Genomic DNA, 21,536 nt, shown 5'->3' with positions numbered 1-21,536 from the left:
ATAGCGGTACCTCCCTATATTCGGTATTATTATGATTTTAGCGACATTATTTACCGGAATTGTTTCAAAATTGGTATTTAAAGTTCGTAAGAGATACTACAGCCTATGACAGAAAATTGTTTGTGCAGGTCCACGTCTTCGTATAGCCCCCATATAACCGTACCTCCCGATGTTCGGTATTTGGATGATTTTATAGACTTTATTCACCGGAATTGTTTCAAATTTAGTATTTGAGATTCGTAATGGATACTACAGCCTAAGACAGAAAATTGTCTGTGCAGGTCCACATCTTCGTATAGCCCCCATATAACCGTACCTCCCGTGTTCGGTGTTTTCATGATTTCAGCGACATTATTTACCGGAATTATTTCAAATTTCGTATTTGAAGTTCGTAAGGGATGCTACAGTCTATCACAGAAAATTGTCTGTGCAGGTGCACGTCTTCGTATAGCCCCCATATAACGTTACCTCCCGATATTCGGTATTTTGTTGATTTTAGCGACATTATTTGCCGGAATCGTTTCAAATTTCGCATTTGAAGTTCGTATTGGATACTACAGCCTAAGACAGAAAATTTTCTATGCAGGTCTATGTCTTCGTATAGCCCCCATACAACGGTTCCTCCCGATATTCGGTATTTTGATGATTTTAGCGACATTATTTACCGATTTTTTTTTTTCAAGTTTCACCTTTGAATATTGTAAAAGCTTATGACAAAAGTTGCTTATGCAGGTCCATGTCCTCGTATGGACCCGTATATTCGGCTACATTTAGTATTTTTAAAATTTTAGCACAATTTTTTACGGATTTTATTGTTTTTGAGAATTGCCAAATTTTTTCAAAATGGTGGAGGATATTCAAAGTTCGGCCCGGCCGAACTTACAGCTTTTTACTTGTTTTTATTTTTCAGTAATATAAATGGCGCCCAATGTGGGTATAGAGAACTTTTTTCCTAGTAAATGCCTCTTAAGCAAATATCATGTTCGTAAACTGCAGAACTATTTGTGGCACCCAATTTGAACTGGAGAATAATTTTTAATTTTTCTTTATCATAAATGGCGCCCAACGTTGAACAAGTGCAAATTTTAGAGAATAATTCACACAAATATTCTTATGGCGCCCAAGGCGGGGTCATTAAATGCACTTCTTCGGCAAATTTGTATATTAAGTGGCACCCAACGCGGGGCCAAAGAACATTTGGTGCAGCTAATTCGGAGGCAGGGGAAGAGCTGATTGCGGAATCCAGTTTTCCAGTGCAGTGCAGAACAACTTATGACACCTCATGTGATTTGGTTATTATTTTTTACTTTCCTGTATCATAAGTGGCGCCCAACGTGGAATAGCAGTATTTTTTTTAAATTATTCATACAATTATTCTTATTTTTCGAATATTCTAAGATTTTTCGAATATTCTAAGAAATCATATGTGGCGCCCAACGCGGGTCATTAAAGTTGTTTTTTCTTTTCTTTTTTTTTTTTTTTTGTTAAAAATGTGCTATTAAAAATATATTAACAATATGTATATCTAGGAAACTAATTCCTAAGAGGATCGCCATGTCTCAAAAAAATCCCACCAAGACATTCCAGCGAGTCCTTGAAAAAAATACAATTTGTTTTTAAAATAAATTTGCATAAAACCGCTCTGCTGTTCTTGTGGCAGTAATTCGAACACACTGCATTGAATCACTTTCCTTTGCCGCTGGAGGGGAGGGAGAAAATAAAATCCAAAATAAATGACAAATGTCAATTGAATCTGTTGTTAGATTTGCAAACTGATTTCTCTCAAATGATTAATGGTCGTTTTTCATTTTTCGCAGAGCCTTAAAACGCAATCGCCAATATTATCCTTGAGAATGGAAATTTAATACGATTTTGATTGGGTTTTTGAATACAGTTTGGGTTTATGTTTTTGGAAGGCTCTAGGAAAATGTAATTGTTTTTGGATTAGTTTGTTGGTGTTTGATTTTTCGTGGGGGTGAAGAGGGAGATTGGTTAATAAATTGGATTTTTTAGAATATCAGCAAATTTTTGCTATTGGAGACTAAAAACTGGAAGGAATAATAAAGGGCGAATAGTAACTGGATTTTTCGAAAACTATAGCATTTTTCTTCACTAGAGTTGAATTTGGTGGACTTTTAGCAATATTTTTAAAAGAGCTATTACAGGATCTATCAAGGAGGGATTTGAAGAAGAAAGAACTATTAAAAATTTATTTTAAGGATATTTTTGAAGATTTCAAGATTATTTTTGAAGGAATATCAAGAAAGCTATGCATTTCTATTATATTAAACATACATTATAATTATTACAAAATCCATCTGTAATAGAATTTAAGAAGAAAGGACTATCAAGGACGTATTTTAAGAATATTTTTGAAAGGCCATCAAGGATTGATTGAAAAATTTAAGGATTTGGCAGAATGAATCTTAGGAATATTTTTTTTAACGGACTGTCAAGGATGGATTTTAAGACAATTTATAAAGGGCTATCATTTTTTATTTTTTTTTAATTTTTTTAAGGACTATCAAGTATGGATTTTGAGAATAAAATTTTTAGGAATTTCATGAAGGGATATTAAAATATATTTTTTTAGGTGAATCCAGGCTGGATTTTTAGACTATTTTTTTTAGGGACTATCAAGGATTGATTTAAAGAATGTTTGTGAAGGACTATCAAGGACGAATTCGAAAGAATTTTTTACCAATTTAAATTTTGGAAGTCTAAACGAGAATTTTTAGAGAAAATTCTTAGAAGAAAATTTGGAGGGAAAATATAAATGTAAATTTTTGATGACCTAATCTTAGGGTGACTTTCAGAGTTTTAAAGGATAATTTTAGAAGGACATTCAGCATTCTTATTGTTAATTATATAGCCTTTTTTGGGAGGATTTTCTGAAGTTGAAACGTGACATTTGGAAGGATTGTTTTAGGAAGACCTTCAAAAGTCTATATATGAATTTTTAGAGACTGTTTTTATGAGGACTTTTTAGTATTTTAAACGTCAATTTTTATAGCCCATTTTAAGGAGTTTCATGAATGAATCTTAAAATATTTTGTTAAGGACAATCAAGGCTGGACTTTAAGACTTTTTTCAAGTTTAAAGGATTCAAGGATAAAATTTGAAGAATATTTGTGAAGAACAATCAAGGATGGATTTTTAACAAATTGAATGGATGGATAAAAAAATAAAGGACATTAAAGATTGCCTTTAAGGATATATTCGATGGCTATCAAGGATGGATTTTAAGAAAATATTTCAGGGATTTTCAAGGATAAATCTTAGGAATATTTTAAGGAACTATTTGATCCCCAGGAGCAAAACTTTGAAGAATATTCCTAAAATTGCTATTATATCTCTTATTTTCCTTAAGGAATAATTGTAAAGTTCTTTCAGACCACCATGCGTGGATTTTGTCCACCCTTTCTGAAAATCTTTAATTTTTTATCTCCAAGTTTTCTGGATGTTTTCGAAAAAAAACCCATTCTAGTCGTGCCTTTTTAGGAAATTTATCAAAAGATCTATCAGATCTATAGGATAATAGATGACCTCCAGGTCATACATACATAATATATAGGTCTCCTATAATTAATAGACAACCCTGTATAGGTCTTGTATAGAAGTTAGGGTACCTAGTCCTAGTATCTGCATAAGATAGGACCTTTAGGATTAAGACAATATAGGACCTTTAGGATTTCTATGAAAAATACGGGATATGTAGGATTTTTCTGGACAATAAAGGACCATTTGGCTTTTTATGGAAAAAAGAGACACTAGTAAAAAACGAGACCTGAATGTCTTCTTCAGGCGATACACGTCCTCGAGGCCATCCATAGGCAATATGTGGTCTCCTATAAATAAAAGACAAACCTTAGGTCTTTTACGGAGGTTAGGGGACCTCTAGATCTTCTATGGGCATAAGTGTACCTTTATGATCTTAATAGTTCCTGGTTATGGGCAGGTAGGTCTTTTATGGACAATAAAGGATCTTTTGGCCTTCTTACGGGCAATAGCGGACCTCTAGGGCTTTCATGGCAATACAGAAACTTTTGGTATTTTATTGGAAAAAAGAGACACATAGTAAACAAGATATGACCTGTAACTCTTCTTCATATGATAAGCGACCTCCAGGTCTTGCATAGACAGTATAAGGTCTATAGGTCTCCTATAAACAATAGACAACCCTAAGGTCTTGTACAGAGGTTAGCGGACGTCTAGGTCTTCTAGGAGCATAAGAGTAGCTTTAGGATTTTGATTAAAAAAAGGCCCTTAGGACTTTCATGATAAACAGGACCTTTAGGTCTTTTATGGACAAAAAAGCATTTCTAGGGCTTTTTTAAGGTCAATAAAGGACCCCTAGGTTTTCCATAGATAATGCAGGACCTTTCGGCCCTTAATTGATAAAACAGACACCTAGGTTGTCTCTTCACATATAATATCAGGATATAGAAGTTCCAATTAAAAGCTCGAATATTAAGCCTTGAGGCGCATGTTTTGATCTTCTGCATCAGTGAATTGTGAAATTGACTTATCTGTGAAGCATCCCAACAACAAACACATAGACAGACCACAACATTTAAACTTTGCCCTGTGCTTAAAATGCTCTTAACAAATATTGATAGATAATATAAAAAAACCCTGCTACCCACCCACCCCCCCCCCCTTCTTCTTGACAAGCAATTGAGTATTCATAAAGGAAATCATGATTGCCAGGACAACAAACAACAACAGCAACAACAAGGAAGAAAGGAAACAATGTTGCTGATTAGATTAATTCACAAATAATTCAGAGAAAAATGAAAAATCCGTTTGCCATTACGCAAATTTCCAACAAGGTCAGGGGAGGGGGGCTGTCGAACTTTTTTTTTTCTCACCCCTAAAATATGCAAATTTTTTTTCTCATTGTCCTCAATGGCATTTTTTTTCTCCCTGCAAGTGAATGTTAAGGATGAGTTGTAATTTTTTTCTCGCTTTGGCTTTGCAAAATTTTCCAAGGATGCTGTCAAGGGCAGGGGTGGAAGATATCGAGGGGCGTAGATTATCGGTTTTCCAATTTCAATTTTGGAAAATAGGAAAATTTGAATTTTGTGTGTTTTGGTGATTATGATTTAATGCCTTGGTGAGGCCGAATACCAATTTCACTTTTTCAATGGCCTGGCGACGATGTCAGACTCGCTGGCTGGCTGGCAGTGTGTTAACATTAGGGTAATTTTTCATTTTGAACTGAAGCTATTTAAATAAGCCATTAACCGCAGTCGTTTGTTACATTCCTTGTGTTAGAGGAATGTAACGTTGTTGGCCTGGCAACCTCGTCGAACAGATCAATTTCTTTCAGTTCGGGGCGTTTAATAAATCAGACATGTGCTATTGAAATTTTTTTAGCGTTTTTTTCTTCTTCGTCGGATGGCAAGTGAATGATGTGCTGCTAACTACGGCTGTCAAAAGGGATTTAAGTGATTTTTCTTTTGCCATTGCCATTATGGTTTTGTCGCGCGGGATTTACGTTTTTTTTTTCGGCGGGGTCGCTGAAGAGAAATTACTTTACTTTGGAGGTTAACCGCGCGTGGTAATCGGAAAGTAAGTTGTACTCGCTTTCGTTACATTTGTAATGCAAAACTTCCCCATCAACATCCCAATCTCCCCCCTCTCCGGTATATTTTTTTCTCTTTGCTGCCTTGGTTTTCTATGACATACGTTTCGCGTATTTGATTTTCGTTGGTTTATGCCTTTGGCTTTGATAATGGCAAACATGTTGCTTTGAAAAAAAAAAAATCCGCAACTGCTCAGGATTCAATACGGTTAAGGATGTTCGCAAAAAAACCCCCCACACATTCCCTTTAGTCATGTTTGACTCTTGTGTTTAACACGCGTCTTTTTTGACATTTTACAAAAGATCTCTTTGTAACATTGATGATGCCAACCACCCGTCTGCCACACTCGCTCCCTCGCTCGAACTTTGATGACATTCATCCATCCATTCAAGCAATACGTTTGTATTTCATAAGGAGCAGATATGCCGGTCTTTTATTTTTTTTTTGCACTGATGTTTATTATTAATTCAATAAGTTCTGTTTTTTTTTTTTTGAAATGTTGTTCAATTTTTGAAATATAAATATAATGATATTGTATTTGTTGGGGGGTTGGCGAGGGGGAAGAGGGATACTTTACATTACAAAACGTTTTCAAATGAACAAGTATCTCATTTTCATTTACTTTTTTGTTGATTTGATTGAAGATTATCAGAAAAAAAACGCAAATCACTCAAAGAAATAAGTTATGACAAAATGTAAAGCATACTTTTAGGATTTACATTATATGAATAATTAAGAAGTTGAGGGAGTATTTTTAAAAGAATAGGTGAGAAGGACAAGTTATTTCAGAACACGTTTTCAGGATATTTTTTCAAGATCCAAAAGAGAAGTGGATTTTTTTAAATATTTTTTGTTACCCAAAAGAAAAGTGGATTTTTTAAATATTTTCTTGAAACCCAAGGAGGTTTGGATTTTTTTTTGAAACCTTAAATAGACCTGGTTTTTTAAAGTATATTTTTAAAAGACCGATAAGAAACGCGGATTATTTTTGGAAATGTTAGGAAGGCCCTTAGGAGGGCGTGGATTATTAAAACATATTTTTTGAAGACCCATAAGAGGCGTGGATTATTAAAACATATTTTTTGAAGACCCATAAGAGGCGTGGATTATTAAAACATATTTTTTGAAGACCCATAAGAGGCGTGGATTATTAAAGGATATTTTTTTAAAAAAAATTAGGGAATTAAAAAGATTATTTTTAGGGACGATTTTAGAAATGTAAGCGTCATTTTTATAGCCTATTTTTAGGAGAATATTTTTAACTGTAAACACGAATTTTTATAGACTATTGCTAGGACTTAGTAGTTAGTAGAGAATTGTTTTAGGAGGCCCTTTCGAAGTTTAAACGTGAATTTTTATTGCATATTTCTAGGAGGATCTTCAGAAGGCCTAACAGGGATGTTTAGAGAAAATTTTCAAAAGAGTATTTTTAGGAAAGATTGTAGAAATGTTTGCATTATTTCTTACAACCTTTTTGGAATTTAACCGTTTAGGTTTCAAGAATAGTTTTATGTGGACCCTAAGAAATCTAAATATTTACGAGTATCTTTTGAACTGTAAACACGACGTTTTATAGACTATTTCTAGAAGGACTTTCCGAAGTCTTAACGTGGATTTGTAGAGGATTGTTTTAGGAGGCCCTTTCGAAGTTTAAACGTGAATTTTTATTGCATATTTCTAGGAGGACTTTCAGAAGCCTTAACAGGGATATTTAAAGAAAATTTTAAAAAAAGTATTTTTAGGGAAGATTTTAGAAATGTTTGCATGATTTTTTACAGCCTATTTTTAGGTGGCCTTTTTTGGAATTTAACAGTTTAGGTTTCAAGAAATGTTTAAGGAGGACCTTAAGAAATCTAAAAATAAATTTTTATAGCCTATTTTAAGGAGGACTTTCAGAAGTTCAAACGTTAATTTTTAAAGGATAGTTTTAGGAGGGCCTTTCCAAATCTAAAAGTGAATTTTTATAGGCTATTTATAGGGAGACTTTCAGAAGTCTAAACGTGGATTTTTAAAGAACAGTTATAGGAGGACTTTCTGAAGCATAAACGTGGATTTTTAAAGAACAGTTATAGGAGGACTTTCTGAAGCATAAACGTGGATTTTTAAAGAATAGTTATAGAAGGGCTTTCTTAAGCTTAAACGTGAATTTTTAAAGAATAGTTACAAGAGGACTTTCCAAAGCATAAACGTCGATTTTTAAAAATAGGTATAGGAGGACTTTCTGAAGCATAAACGTGGATTTTTAAAGAATAGTTGTGGGAGGACTTTCAGAAGCATAAACGTGGATTTTTAAAGAATAGTTGTGGGAGGACTTTCAGAAGCATAAACGTGGATTTTTTAAGAATAGTTATAGGAGGACCTTCTGAAGCATAAACGTGGATTTTTAAAAAAATAGTTATAGGAGGACTATCTGAAGTCTAAACGTGGATTTTTAAAGAATAGTTATAGGAAGACCTTCTGAAGCCTTAACGTGGATTTTTAAAGGATATTTTTAGAAGGATTAATTTTTTTTCATGATCTTCTAGAGTCTTCTTTATTATTTAATTTTTTCAGACGAATTATAGAAAATTTTCCAAATAATATTTACAGAAAAGACATCTTGAAATCACCTTTGATTTTTTTTTTTTTTTTTTTTTTTTTTTTGAGGACATTTGAAGGCGTTAACAAACATTTTTTTATCAAATTCTTGGGATATCTTAATTTTTTCAGACGGATTTAAACAATTTTCCAAATGACATTTTCAGAAAAATCATTTTGGAATCGCCTTTGATTTTTTTTTTTTTTTTGGATGAGCACATTCGAATTCGTTAACAAAAATTTTTTTTTTATCAAATTCTTGGCATATCTTAAGGAGTTAATTACAGATATATTTGAATAACGTGGATATGGTTTCTTTGTCATTTGGGTAAAAAGGATGCGTTTTCTAGATCATTTGAATACTTGGATAATATATCTAGGATATTTGGATAGAGCAGATAAGTTATCCATGACATGTAAATAACGTGGATAAGTTTTCTAGGCCATTTTAATAAAGTGGATAAGTATTCTACTGTCATTTGGATAACTGGGATAAATTTTCTAGGATAGTTATGTTTTCTATGGCACACGGATAAGGTGAACATTTTTCTTAGGATACTTGGATAAAGTTTACAAGGATTTTAGGTCATTTGGATAACATGGATAAGTTATCTAAGACGTTTGGATAAAGTGGATAAGTTTCTCAGCTGATTTGGATAACGTGGATAAGTTTCTTAGCTGATTTGGATGTAGTATATAAGTATTCTAGATAATTTGGATAACGTGGATGAGTTCTCTAGGATATTCGGCTGAAGTGGACAAATTTCTCATCCGATTTTGGAAAATTTTCCAAACTAGATTTTCAAAAGAATCATCTTGAAATCACGTTGAATTTTTTATCATTTTTTATTATTATTATTTTTTATTTATTTATTTTTTTATTTATTTATTTATTTATTTTTTTTTTTTTTTTGAGGACTTTTTAGTGGTTTAACAGAGATTTTTTTATCAAATTCTTGGCATACCTTAAGGAGTTAATTACACATAAATCTTCTAATTATGTTGTTTATTTTGTAATATCAAATAAGAGTAGATTTCCCTCTAATATCCCACGCCCCACACACAATTTCCATAAAAATCTTTGCCGAATTTTACAACTTCCCAACTATGGCTAAATGACACAAAAATACAATTTCTTATTTAACCTCAAAATACTAATAAATGACAGAAGATCATAAAAATCTAATCTGTTTTTCTTCTTCTTCCTCGTCATCTTACTTCGCCAATATTGAGGTTAACAAAGTGCCAACCTGAGAATATTCTACTATTTTTTACGATTTTTCTATAGGCAATATAGTGGGGCCGAAGTAGCTGTTTAATCCACTGGCAAATATCTGGGCACAAAAACCTAAAAACAACTAAATTAGAAATATTACCAAACCTTGGCAGGGCAATGAGGAGGAGGGTGACGGCGGGCCATGGTGTTGGTGACAAAATGAGGGTTAGTTTACGACATTTTTATGACATATCTAACGGAAGAAATCTAAAAACACTCTCTCATCCCACACTCAGCCCCCTCCCCTCTCCAATTCACAACAACAACAACAGGTATTACCAGCCATAAAACCAAAAACTAAGGTGATTTTTGTCAAAGATCGTAAAACAAGATTTTTCTAACAAACATATTGAAGTTTGATAATTTTTTTTTCCGATGAAAACAATTCAATTTTCCCAACTTATTTATATTCTTAGCACAGCCTGGATTTCCAGTTTTGTTGTTTTGCAAAAAAAAATCTAAAAATCATTTTAAAATCAAAGTTCTCCCTCCTTGCCAAACAAAATCCATTAGTGGTAAATGTATTGGTGGCATTGCTGCTCTGTTTGCCTTTGTCTTTGTTTGATAATAAACTCAATTTAAGGTTAACCAATAGTTAAACAAAAGCAAAACACCTCAAGTGTTGATGGGCTGAAACTGAGCCGTTTGTTGTTGGAAATAGAATTGTGGCACTTGCCACACATTATGACGTTTTTGCCGGTATAAAAATCTAAACAGTTTCTAAAATTTCTTTGAAGATGGCATGGCTGGCAAGGGGAAGAATTTTGATGTCAGGCCCTTATAATAAGTTAACCACGCCATTCTCAATGCTTATTCGAAATATTTGCAGAATCTTGAATATTTGGATAAAGCGAATAAGGTATCTATGACATTTAGATAATGTCGATTGAGTATGTAGGTCATTTGGATAACTTGGAAAAATTTAGTAAATTTTTTAGGTCCTTGGATAAAGTGGATAAGTTGTATAGGTCATTTAGATAAAGTAAATATATTTTTAAGGTAATCCGGATAAAGTGGATAAGTTTTTAGATCAATTGGATAAAGTGAAAAAAATTTTTACGTCATTTGAAAGTGGATAATTTTTTTTTTCAGGTCGTTTGGATAAAGTGGATGAGATTCATACATAATTTGGGCAAAGTGGATAATTTTTTTAGGACATTTGGATAATATTTTTAAGTCGTTTGGATAAAGTGGATAACTTTTGTAGGTCGTTTCTAAGTCATTTGGATAGAGTGGATAAGATTTTTAAGTCACTTGGATAAAGTGGATAAGTTTTTAAGACATTTGGATAAAGTGGATAAGAATCATGCGTCATTTGGATAAAGTGGATAAGTTTTTCAGGTCATTTGGATAAAGTGGATAAGTTTTATAAGTCATTTGGATAAAGTGGATAAGGTTTTCAGGTCATTTGGATAAAGTGAATAAGATTTATACGATATTTGGATAAAGTGGATAAGATTTTTACGTCGTTTGGATAAAGTGGATAAGTTTTTTAAGTTATTTGGATAATGTGGATACGATTCATACGTCATCTGGATAAAGTGGATAAGTTTTTTAAGTCAATTAGATAAAGTGGATAAGATTCATACGTCATCTGGATAGAGTGGATAAGTTTTTTAAGTCATTTGGATAATGTTGATAAGATTCATGTGTCATTTGGATAAAGTGGATACGAATTTTAATCACTTGGATAAAGTGGATAAGGATTATACGATATTTGGATAATGTGAATAAGTTCTTTAAGTCATTTGGATAATGTGGATAATTTTGTCAGGTCATTTGGATAAAGTGGATAAGATTTTTAAGTCACTTGGATAAAGTGAATACGTTGTTAAGTCATTTGGATAAAGTAGATAAGAATTTTACGATAGTTGGATAAAGTGGATAAGATTTTTAAGTCACTTGGATAAAGTGGATAATTTTTTTAGGACATTTGGATAAAGTGGAAAATATTTTTAAGTCGGTTGGATAAAGTGGATAATATTATTAAGTCGTTTGGATAAAGTGGATAACTTTTCTTGGTCATTTGGATGAAGTGGATAATATTTTTAAGTCGTTTGGATAAAGTCGATAATTTTTTAGGTCATTTGGATAAAGTGGATAAGAATCATGCATCATTTGGATAGAGTGGATAAGATTTTTAAGTCACTTGGATAATGTGGATACGTTGTTAAGACATTTGGATAAAGTGGATAAGAATTATACGATATTTGGATAATGTGGATAAGTTCTTTAAGTCATTTGGATAATGTGGATAATTTAGTCAGGTCATTTGGATAAAGTGGATGAGATCCATACATAATTTGGGCAAAGTAGACAATTTTTTGAGACATTTGGATAAAGTGGATAATATGTTTAAGTCGTTTGGATAAAGTGGATGAGTTTTCTAAGTTATTTGGATAATGTGAATAAGATTTATACGATATTTGGATAAAGTGGATAAGATTCATACGTCATCTGGATAAGTTTTTTAAGTCATTTGGATAAAGTGGATAATATTTCTACGTCGTTTGGATAAAGTGGATAAGTTTTTTAAGTCACTTGGATAAAGAGGATAAGATTTATACGTCATTTGGATAAAGTGGCTGAGATTCATTCATCATTTGGATAAAGTGGATAAGATTTTTACATTGTTTGGATAAAGTGGATAAGTTTTCTAGGTCATTTGGATAAAGTGGATAAGATTTTTAGGACATTTGGATAAAATGGATAAGTTTTCCAGACTATTTCGATACCATGGATAAGTCATCTAGGATTGTTGGATAAATAATCTATGATATTTAGATAATATGGATAAGTTTTTCCACCATTTGAATAACGTGGATAAGTTTTCCAGGTCATTTAGATAACGTTGATAAGTTATCTAGGATTGTTGGATAAATTATCTATGACATTTGGATAATTCGGATAAGTTTTTACACCATTTGGATAAAGTGTATACGATTTCTATGTCATTTTCGATAACGTGGATAAGTTTTCCAGGGTATTTGGATAACGTGGATAAGTTATCTAGAATTGCTGGATAAATTATCTATGGCATTTAGATAATGTGGATAAGGTTTTACACCATTTGGATAAAGTGTATACGATTTCTGCGTCATTTGGATAAAATGGATAAGTTTCTTAGATCATTTACATAACGTGGATAAGCTATCAGGGTCCTTCGAATAAAGTATATAATTGTTTCAGGTCATACGGATAAAATGTATAATTTTTCTAAACCATTAGGATAAAGTGGATAATTTTTTTAGCCATTCGAATAAATTATTTTTGTCAATTAGATATGGCGGATCAATTTTCTAGCCTTTCGGATAATTTATCTTAATTGCTTGGATAAGTGGTTAATTTTTTCTAGCCTTTCGTATTAATTATTTTGGTGTCTTGGGTAAATATTAGATCCATTCGGATAAATTATTTTTATCATTTATTAACGTGGATAATGTTTCTAGCCTTCGGATAAATAATTTTGGTCACGTGGATAAGTCTTCTAACCTTTTGGATATATAATTTTGGTTGCTGGGATAACATGAATAAGTTTTTCGGAATTCGGATAAATTATTTCAATCATTTGGATTACGTGGATAACACTTCTAGATAATCGGATAAATAATTTTATTCATTGGATAAAGCGGATACTTTTTCTGGTAACGCCGATAAATGATATTAGTCACTTGGATATCGGGTGATAGTTTTCTAGATATTCGTATGAATAAGTCTACCCCCATAATTTTATCCGTTTCCGTTTAATGTGGATAATTTTAATAGATTCTGATAATTTTTTTTTTTTTTTGTGAATAGATTTTGTAACCATTCGGATAAATTATTTTAGTCGTGTGGATAACTTGAATAACATTTTCGTCTTTTTGGATAAATTATTTTTGTCTTTGGATAACGTGGATAATTTTCCCTGTCATTCAGATACATTAATTTTAGTCCTAATGATCATATGTTGCCTATTTTAAGGATGAAACCACGTTTAAGGCATGTGAAAAGAATATATTTTCCCCTCGATCCCTCCCTGGCCAATGATTGCATCACTTACGCCCAGGCCATACCTAGGGCGTCTAAACTGATGCACATGTTTTACAATTTCTGTGGCATTTCTTGCAAAATTGTTGCCCCAAAATTTGATGCTGTCTCCCGTTTTGGTATCGACACTAATGATATTTGACATGGAGCACATGTTGGATGGATGGCTGGTTGGTTGGTGTCGAACTTCTTCCGTTTGTGGTCTTACCCACATGTGTGTACATGTGTGTGTGTGCGAGTGTTCACCAATAACTCCAAGAAGTAACATGAAACCCATAAGAAGAAAACTGGATCTGGATGAAACTGGATGTCAAATACGTGTGCATAATATGTTGCCTACTTCCAGGCGTTCGAATGAGTACGTGTGTGTGAGAGTGCGTGCGTATATTTGAAACTTTGAATTGCGGTTTTTATCATTTTACTGCCAAATGATGCTTGTTGCTTGACAAACAATTCTGTGGCATTAACATCAATGTTGTTGATATCTTTCGTTCGGAGGGTTTTTTTTTTTGGCTCTGGTATTCTTGTTGTTGCCATGGATCCCATAGACATTCACATGACTACGAAGATTCTGGGTGACATTCATCTCTTGCCATTTTCACACACACACATATGCATTGGTATATTCTATATTCCTCCGGCAGATACTTTGGCCAAGTTAAAATGTTTAGGTTAAATCAAAATCTTATCACCTTCTGTGTCGGTAATTGCCTATTTGTGTTTTGAGAGAAAATGTTGACATTGACATTGCAAACATCAATAAAAATGTTGCAAAGTAAGTAAAATAAGGAGAGAGAGAGAGGAGGAAATGATAGCAATGAAAAATGATATATTAATGTAAGCCCAAAAGTAGGCAATGGTTTAATTCTACTAGGCACATGTGTAGCATATAAGTCATATTAATGCTGGATATTAAAGACGTTTGGGGGTTTAAAGAGAGAGAGAGAGAGAAGATGGTTTTGAGAATATGTTTTAAAAGACCTTCGGAGCATGAGAAACGATTGTTTTTTAAATATTTTTTTAATACATCTTCAGAGCAACAATTGCGAACTTTTCACAGATATTTTTGAAGGACAAAAGGGAAAAGTTGGATTTTAAATAAAATATTTAATGACTATCGCAAATTTAAAAATGGGGTTATATATTTTATTTTCTAAGAGACCATTGCAGGATTTATGTTATGTACCTTAATATTTTTTTTAATAAAAATTAAATTATCTTGGATTTTCAATTATCACGGACCTTCAACAAAAATATAATGGAATCTTTAATTTTTTTTCCAAAAGGGTTTTCGGAGGCAAAATCTTATATTTGAAAAAAAAAAATCAGATGGATATTCCGAGGAATAATAATTGAAGTTTTAAAATTTTTTTCGAAGGACCTTCAGAAGACTTTTGTGGATTAAAAAAATGCAAAACATTTATTTTTTTTTAATTTTGAAAGAATCTTTGGAATTACTTCAAGAGGAAGGAAAAAGGACATCTAAAGTAATGAATGCATATGGATGCTAAAGGATTTGTAGAGGAAAAATCGCAGATTTAAAAGATAAATTATCTCAAGGACCCTCGAAGGAATAATCATAGATGTTTCAGATCATTGCAGTAGGACCTTCAGAGAATTAATGGTGGGTTTTTTTATATTAGTTTTTCTGAAAGACTCCAGACAAATAATAAATAATAGAACTCTTATTTTTTTCAAAAGGATGCAGAGAGATGTAAGATTTTAGTTATTTAAGTTTAACAATTTTTTAGGATCTTCAGAAGATTTTTATGGATTTTTTAAAATTAAATTACAAGGAATTTTTGAATATTTTTTTAGCAAAATATTAGAGAAAAAAGGAAATAAATGGGAGAATTTAAAAACAAAATTCAGAGGAATAATCTGATATTTATTCAAAAAATTTTCAGAAAGACCTCATAGATTCTTATGGATTCTAAAGGATCTTTAGAATAAAGAGCTTAGATTTAAAAAAAAAAATCCGAAGGATCCTCGAAGAAACAATAAGGAATTTTTAAGATATTTTTCATAGGGACCTTCACAGGATTAATAGTGAGAGCAATAAATGTGGATTTTTTAGATTATTTTATAAAGGATATTCAGAGGGATAATTGCTGACATTTGAAGAACTTTTTTTTTTAAAGACTCACAGAAAAATATTTTTTTTGTCAAAGGATCATCAAAGCAATGTTTGTAATTTTTTATAATATTTTTAAAGAGCCAATTGAAGAGAACTTTCAATGCACAAACCGTGAATAATTGAAGAGTATTTTTAATTGTAAATCAGAGAAATAATCCTGGATTTTTGCAATAAACCGTTTTGCGGATATTCGAAGAGTTAATAAGGGACTTTTAAAGAAAATTTTTAAAATTATGCTCATAGTGGATTTAAAAATGAAGATTTTGAAAGAAAATCGAAGTATTGGAAGAAAAATTTCAAAGGACCTTCAGCACAATATTCAAAAATTCCTTCGATATTTTTTAAGGATTTTAGTGAAGGGTATTTCAAAGGACCTTCATCGAGGTTTTTAAATCAAAGATTTTTGAAGAAAAAAATTTAAGGACTTTCATGGCAATAATTCGGGATTCCTTTGCCATTTTCTTCAAGGCCATTTAGAGCTATAAACGTAGGCTTAATAGAATATTCCTTAAAGGACTTTCATTGTGTATTTTAAAAAATATTTAATAATACTTGATTTTTGTAAGAATTCTTTTAAAGGACCTTTAAAGAGTTAATCAGGGACTTTTAAAGAATATTTTTAAAGGATGCTCATAGTGGATTTTAGAAGGATCTTCTAAGTTATAAACGAGATTTTGAAAGAAAAATATTAAAGAACCTTCAGCACAACATTCATGGATTCCTTTAATATTTTTTTCAAGGATTTTACAATATATTCCTTAATGAACCTTACTCGTGGTTTTTAAAATCGAGGATTTTTGAAGAGAAATTTTTAAGGACTTTCATGACAATAATTCGGGATTCCAATACCATTTTCTTCAAGGACATTTAGAGCCATAAACGTGGGCTTAATAGAATATTTGCTAAAAGGCCTTCATTGTGTATTTTAAAAAATATTTAAAAATGCTTGATTTTTATAAGAATCCTTTTAAAGGACCTTTGAAGAGTTAATTAGGGACTTTTAAGAAATATTTTAAAAAGGATGCTCGTAGTGGATTTTAAAGGGATCTTATAAGATCCATAATCGAAATTTTGAAAAAAAGTTTGAAGAACCTTCAGCACAACATTCATGGATTCCTTTAATATTTTTTCAAGGATTTTAGAGAATATTCCTTAAAGGACCGTGGTTTTTAAAATCGGGGATTTTTGAGGGAAATTTTTGAAGGACCTTTATATGGACCTCTTCAAGGCCATATAGAGCAATAAACGTGGATTTAAGGAATATTTCTTAAAGGACCTTCTTTGTGGATTTTTAAAGAATATTTTATAGGATCTCTATGGCAGATTCTCAAAAATAATTTTATAGGACTTTAGTGCGAATTTTTCATGGATATTTTTAAAAGTAACAAAAGTTAAATTTTAATAATATTTGTAAAATTATATTTTTCGAGGGTTTTTACAGGACATTTTAAATTATAAGCAGGAAGTATTTAAGAATACACTGAAAGAACTTTCCGTGGTAGATATTTGAAGAAAACAGCCTTCGAAAAAAATATAAAAAAATTGAAAAAAAACTCAAATTAAAAAATGTAATTTTCTTCTGACAATCTTTAAATAATTCCCAATCAAGGACATAATAATTATCTCTTTTCAAATTAATTTCCATAACTTCTGCTCTACCGGTGGAAATACCTTACCTTGACAAATAAATAAAATGCAACTTCCTCCATGCCATAAGAAAATTATTACCAAAAGAAATAAAATTATTTCCATTAAATACATTACCGAATAGTTTTGCAACAGGATATCCTGAATTATACGGAATACGTAAGGAATTTTCCAGCCAATATATTTTTAGAAAATATCAAAATTTATTTTCAATCCTTTCTTCCAACAGCCGAACAACACATTTGGTTTCTCTGGCGACAATGTAAGTGTTTAGGTGTCCTTGTCGATTACTAACCAAAGGATGGATGCTATTGCCAAAGCAAATTTATCATTTATCAGTAGTTTCCCCTTCTCACACACACACAAGCACACACATACATCTGCAGATTTACATATTTCGAATGCTTTGCTGGTATTTAAAATAGAAACATTCAAAGAGGACAATAAATATATGGCCAATACATTAGTTGAATAAATTCAATGTTTAGTCCTTTCATTATGCACTTAAATGCCAGGCAGGACATGCACACACACTCACACTCACACTCACACAGACACATACAACTGTATTTATTTAAAATCACAAAAGTTATAATTCTTCCTTACCTGTGTGTGTGTGTTCGTAGGCTTCAATGCCTCCAAAGTGAGTTTGTCTCCGTTGTGTCCTTAAGCCTGGCGCAAGGACATTTTCCATTTGCCTTTCAACCATTAATATATCAAAATCAATTCATATTAGCCATATTTCCGTTTGTTGCATTTACGATTGCAAACTGCAATATTTTGAGCTTTTGTTGTCCTTTTGCCTGGCGTTCGTCCTTTCGTGTGTTCGTCCGTTGCTTCATTCATTCATGATCATGGCAAAAGATTTATGATTTTAATGCATACAACCTTGCCGAATGTCCTGCCGGCCAGCCAGCAAGATGCATGCATTTATTCCTTTTAGATCCCACTCCCCTCCTCCCCCCACAAATGTAAGACTCAAGTGTCCTTGCATGTGACCATTGTTATTGCTCTCGGCTCTATATGTCATCGTCTCAATCTGATTGATTTAGAATTCAATTGAAATTGCATGAAATATGTTGTTGATGTCGGGTGCTGCAATTGCATTGCTTTTCGTGTCTGGCTGCAAGGAGCCGGTCACCTCTTGGTTTCGACTGGAGAATCCTTTTGCGAAATTTGCATTTTCTGGTGTGTGTAATTGTCATCTTGCCGTTTGCATGAGGATGGCAAGTGATAGGCAAGAACTGCAGAGGGAAATACAGGAGCGGACATTTTGTCCTTCTTCTGAGGGTCCTTTAGAACAGAATCTTAAAATTTCACCAATACTGCTCTAAAGATTCTTCAAAAAAATTCTTCGACAGCGGGAAGTTTGTTTTGACGATTTCGATTTGTACCTTGAAGGTCCTTTGAGGTATAATTCTTAAAATAAACGAAACTAAAAATACTCGATTTTGGGTCCTTTGCAAACAATTGTTAAAGAAATCAACGATTTGTAGCCAGAAAATCTTGTAGGAAAAATAATAAAAAATCCACGATTTGTACTCTGAGGTCTTATGAAAAAAAAAACTCTTAAATAAATCCACAATTTGTACTCTGAGGTCCTTTGGAAAAAAACTCTTAAAAATCCACGATTTGTACTCTTAGGTCCTTTGGAAAAAAATTATTAAAAATTCCACGATTTGTACTCTGAGGTCCTTTGGAAAAAAAATTCTTAAAAATCCACGATTTGTACTCTGAGGTCCTTATGAAAAAACTCTTAAAAATCCACGATTTGTACCCTGAGGCCCTTTGGAAAAATAAACTCTTAAAAAATCCACTATTTGTACTCTGAGGTCCTTTGGAAAAAAAAACTCTTAAAAATCCACGATTTGTACCCTGAGGCCCTTTGGAAAAATAAACTCTTAAAAAATCCACGATTTGTACTCTGAGGTCCTTTGGAAAAAAACTCTTAAAAATTACACGATTTGTACAGTGAGGTCCTTTAGAAAAAAATCCTTAAAATCTAAGATTGGGATCGTAAAACACCGGGATTTTGACTCTAAGGTTCCATTAGAAAAAATTAAAAAAAAAATCACAATTTCGACTCTTAAGGATTTTTGGATAAACCACAAAGATCCTTGAATTGTTCTCTAAAGGTCATGAACTCATGAAGGTAATTTTGGACTTTGGAAAATTACAAAAAAAAATAAGCCACGATCACATTTTTTTCTCTGACGAAAAAAAATCCTTGAAAAATACACATTTGTACACTGAAGGTCCTTTAGGGAAAATTATGAGAAAAAAAATCATGTTTTTTGTTATTTTAATATTCTCCGGACAAGAATTCATACAAATCCACGATTTTAGTCTTAAAAAATCTTTAAAAAAATTTCCAAAAAAATCGAACAATATTTTATACTTGAGGTCCTTTAGAAAAAAACTTATAAAAATCCCCAATTTGTAATCTGAAGGTCCTTTAGAGAAAAATATACCGAAAAATCTGTAAATTTTACTCTGAAGTTACTTTGGAATTAGTACCTCAAAAGCCCGCAATTTGCACTAACAAGGTGCTCAAAAAAATTCAAATCCACATTTTTTGCTCTGAATATCCTTTAAGAAAATTCTTAAAAAATCCAAAATTTCTACTCTGAAGGTCGTTCAGAAAAAATCCTCTATTTAGAAAAACACAAAGACTTTAGAAAAATCTTAATTTTAAATCTTGCCCTGAAGGCGCTTCAGAAGGTCCGTTAGAAAATTAAAATCCCCGGTTTTGCTCTGAACTTCCTTTGCGAAAAATCTTAACAAAAAGTTCACGATACCTGTATTTAAAGGCTCGGAGTCAGGGTTATTAACTCGGAGTAAAAATCCGTGACGGAAAGTCAAAAATCATTGATTGACGGTCGGAAAACTTTGAATCAGAGTCGATCTGCAATCATCGACTCAATCCAAATTATTTTGACTGGGGTCAGAAGTCATTGACTGGAGTCAACGGCCAATGACTCGGAGATAAAGATCTATGACTGGCTGCAGGAGTTAGAAATATTTTCACTATGAATTAGATATCATTTCATTGATCGCTAAGGTTCATTTACTACGATCATTGGCTCGGAGGCAAAGGTCATTGACTTGGAGTCAAACATCCTTGACTGAGACTCAAATATCTAATCATTGAATGGGAGTCCAAGATCATTTACTTCCAATCCAGATCATTGAGTCAAAGTTCAATGACTCGGAGTCAATGATCATTAGCTTGGAGTCAAAGGTCATTGACTTTAGAGTCAAATGGACTGCTCGTCCAAAATAATTGACTCGGAGTCCAAGATCATTGACTTGAAGTCAAAGATCATTATCTAAAGGTCAAAAATCATGAACGTCTTGTTCAAAATCATTAACTTCGAGTCCTGGATCATTGACTTTTTTATGGATCATTGAATCGTAGTCAACGATTATTGACTCCGAGTCGAAGATTATTGACTCGATCGTCCTTACATTTTGATTCCAAGTCAATGATTCGGACACGAAATCAAAGATTGTTGAATGGAATTTATGAATGTTGACTAGGCGTCAAAGGTCATTGACTTGGAGTCAAAGATCATTGATTGAAAGCCAAAAAATGATGAACTGTTGCTCCGAAATCATTGACTCGGAATCGATGATCATTGACTCGGAGTCAAAGATTAATGACTTGGAGTCAACGATCATTGACTCGGAGTCAAAAGTCATTGACTTGAAGTCAAAGGTCATTGACTTGAAGTCAAAGACCCTTAACGAAATGTCAAAAATTATTGACTGAAAATTAAAGATCATTGACTCTCAGTAAAATGTCATTGACACGTAGTTAGAGAACTTTGACTCCCAGTCAAAGATTATTGAATCTGGGTCTAGGAGTCATAGATCAATGACAAGGAGTCAAAGGCTTGACTTGGAGTCAAAGATCATGACAGGAAGCCAAAATCAGGGAATGCTTGTCCATAGTTATTCAGTCGGGGTCCAGGATCATTGACTTCCAGTTGGGCTCCAGGCTCATTGACTTCCAGTCATAGACTTATGACTAGGGGTCAAAGATATATGATTTGGAATCGAAGATTGAGAAGGAGTCCAAGATCATTGGGAATATGTTATAAATCTTGAAATCGAGCCAAGGTACCCTAATCGATAATTTCCCCCCTTATGCTCCACACCCCTGCCATATCTTGTCAAAGGTCATTGACTTGGAGTCAAAGATCATTGACTTGGAGTCAAAGATCATTGACTATCTGTTGAAGTCAATTGCAATATTTTATAAGACCTCACTTCGAGCCAA

This window comes from Musca domestica, unplaced genomic scaffold (genome assembly GCF_030504385.1).
Source record: "Musca domestica strain aabys unplaced genomic scaffold, Musca_domestica.polishedcontigs.V.1.1 196, whole genome shotgun sequence".
In the NCBI taxonomy this organism is placed as follows: domain Eukaryota; kingdom Metazoa; phylum Arthropoda; class Insecta; order Diptera; family Muscidae; genus Musca; species Musca domestica.
Note: the sequence above shows the minus strand (reverse complement) of the source record.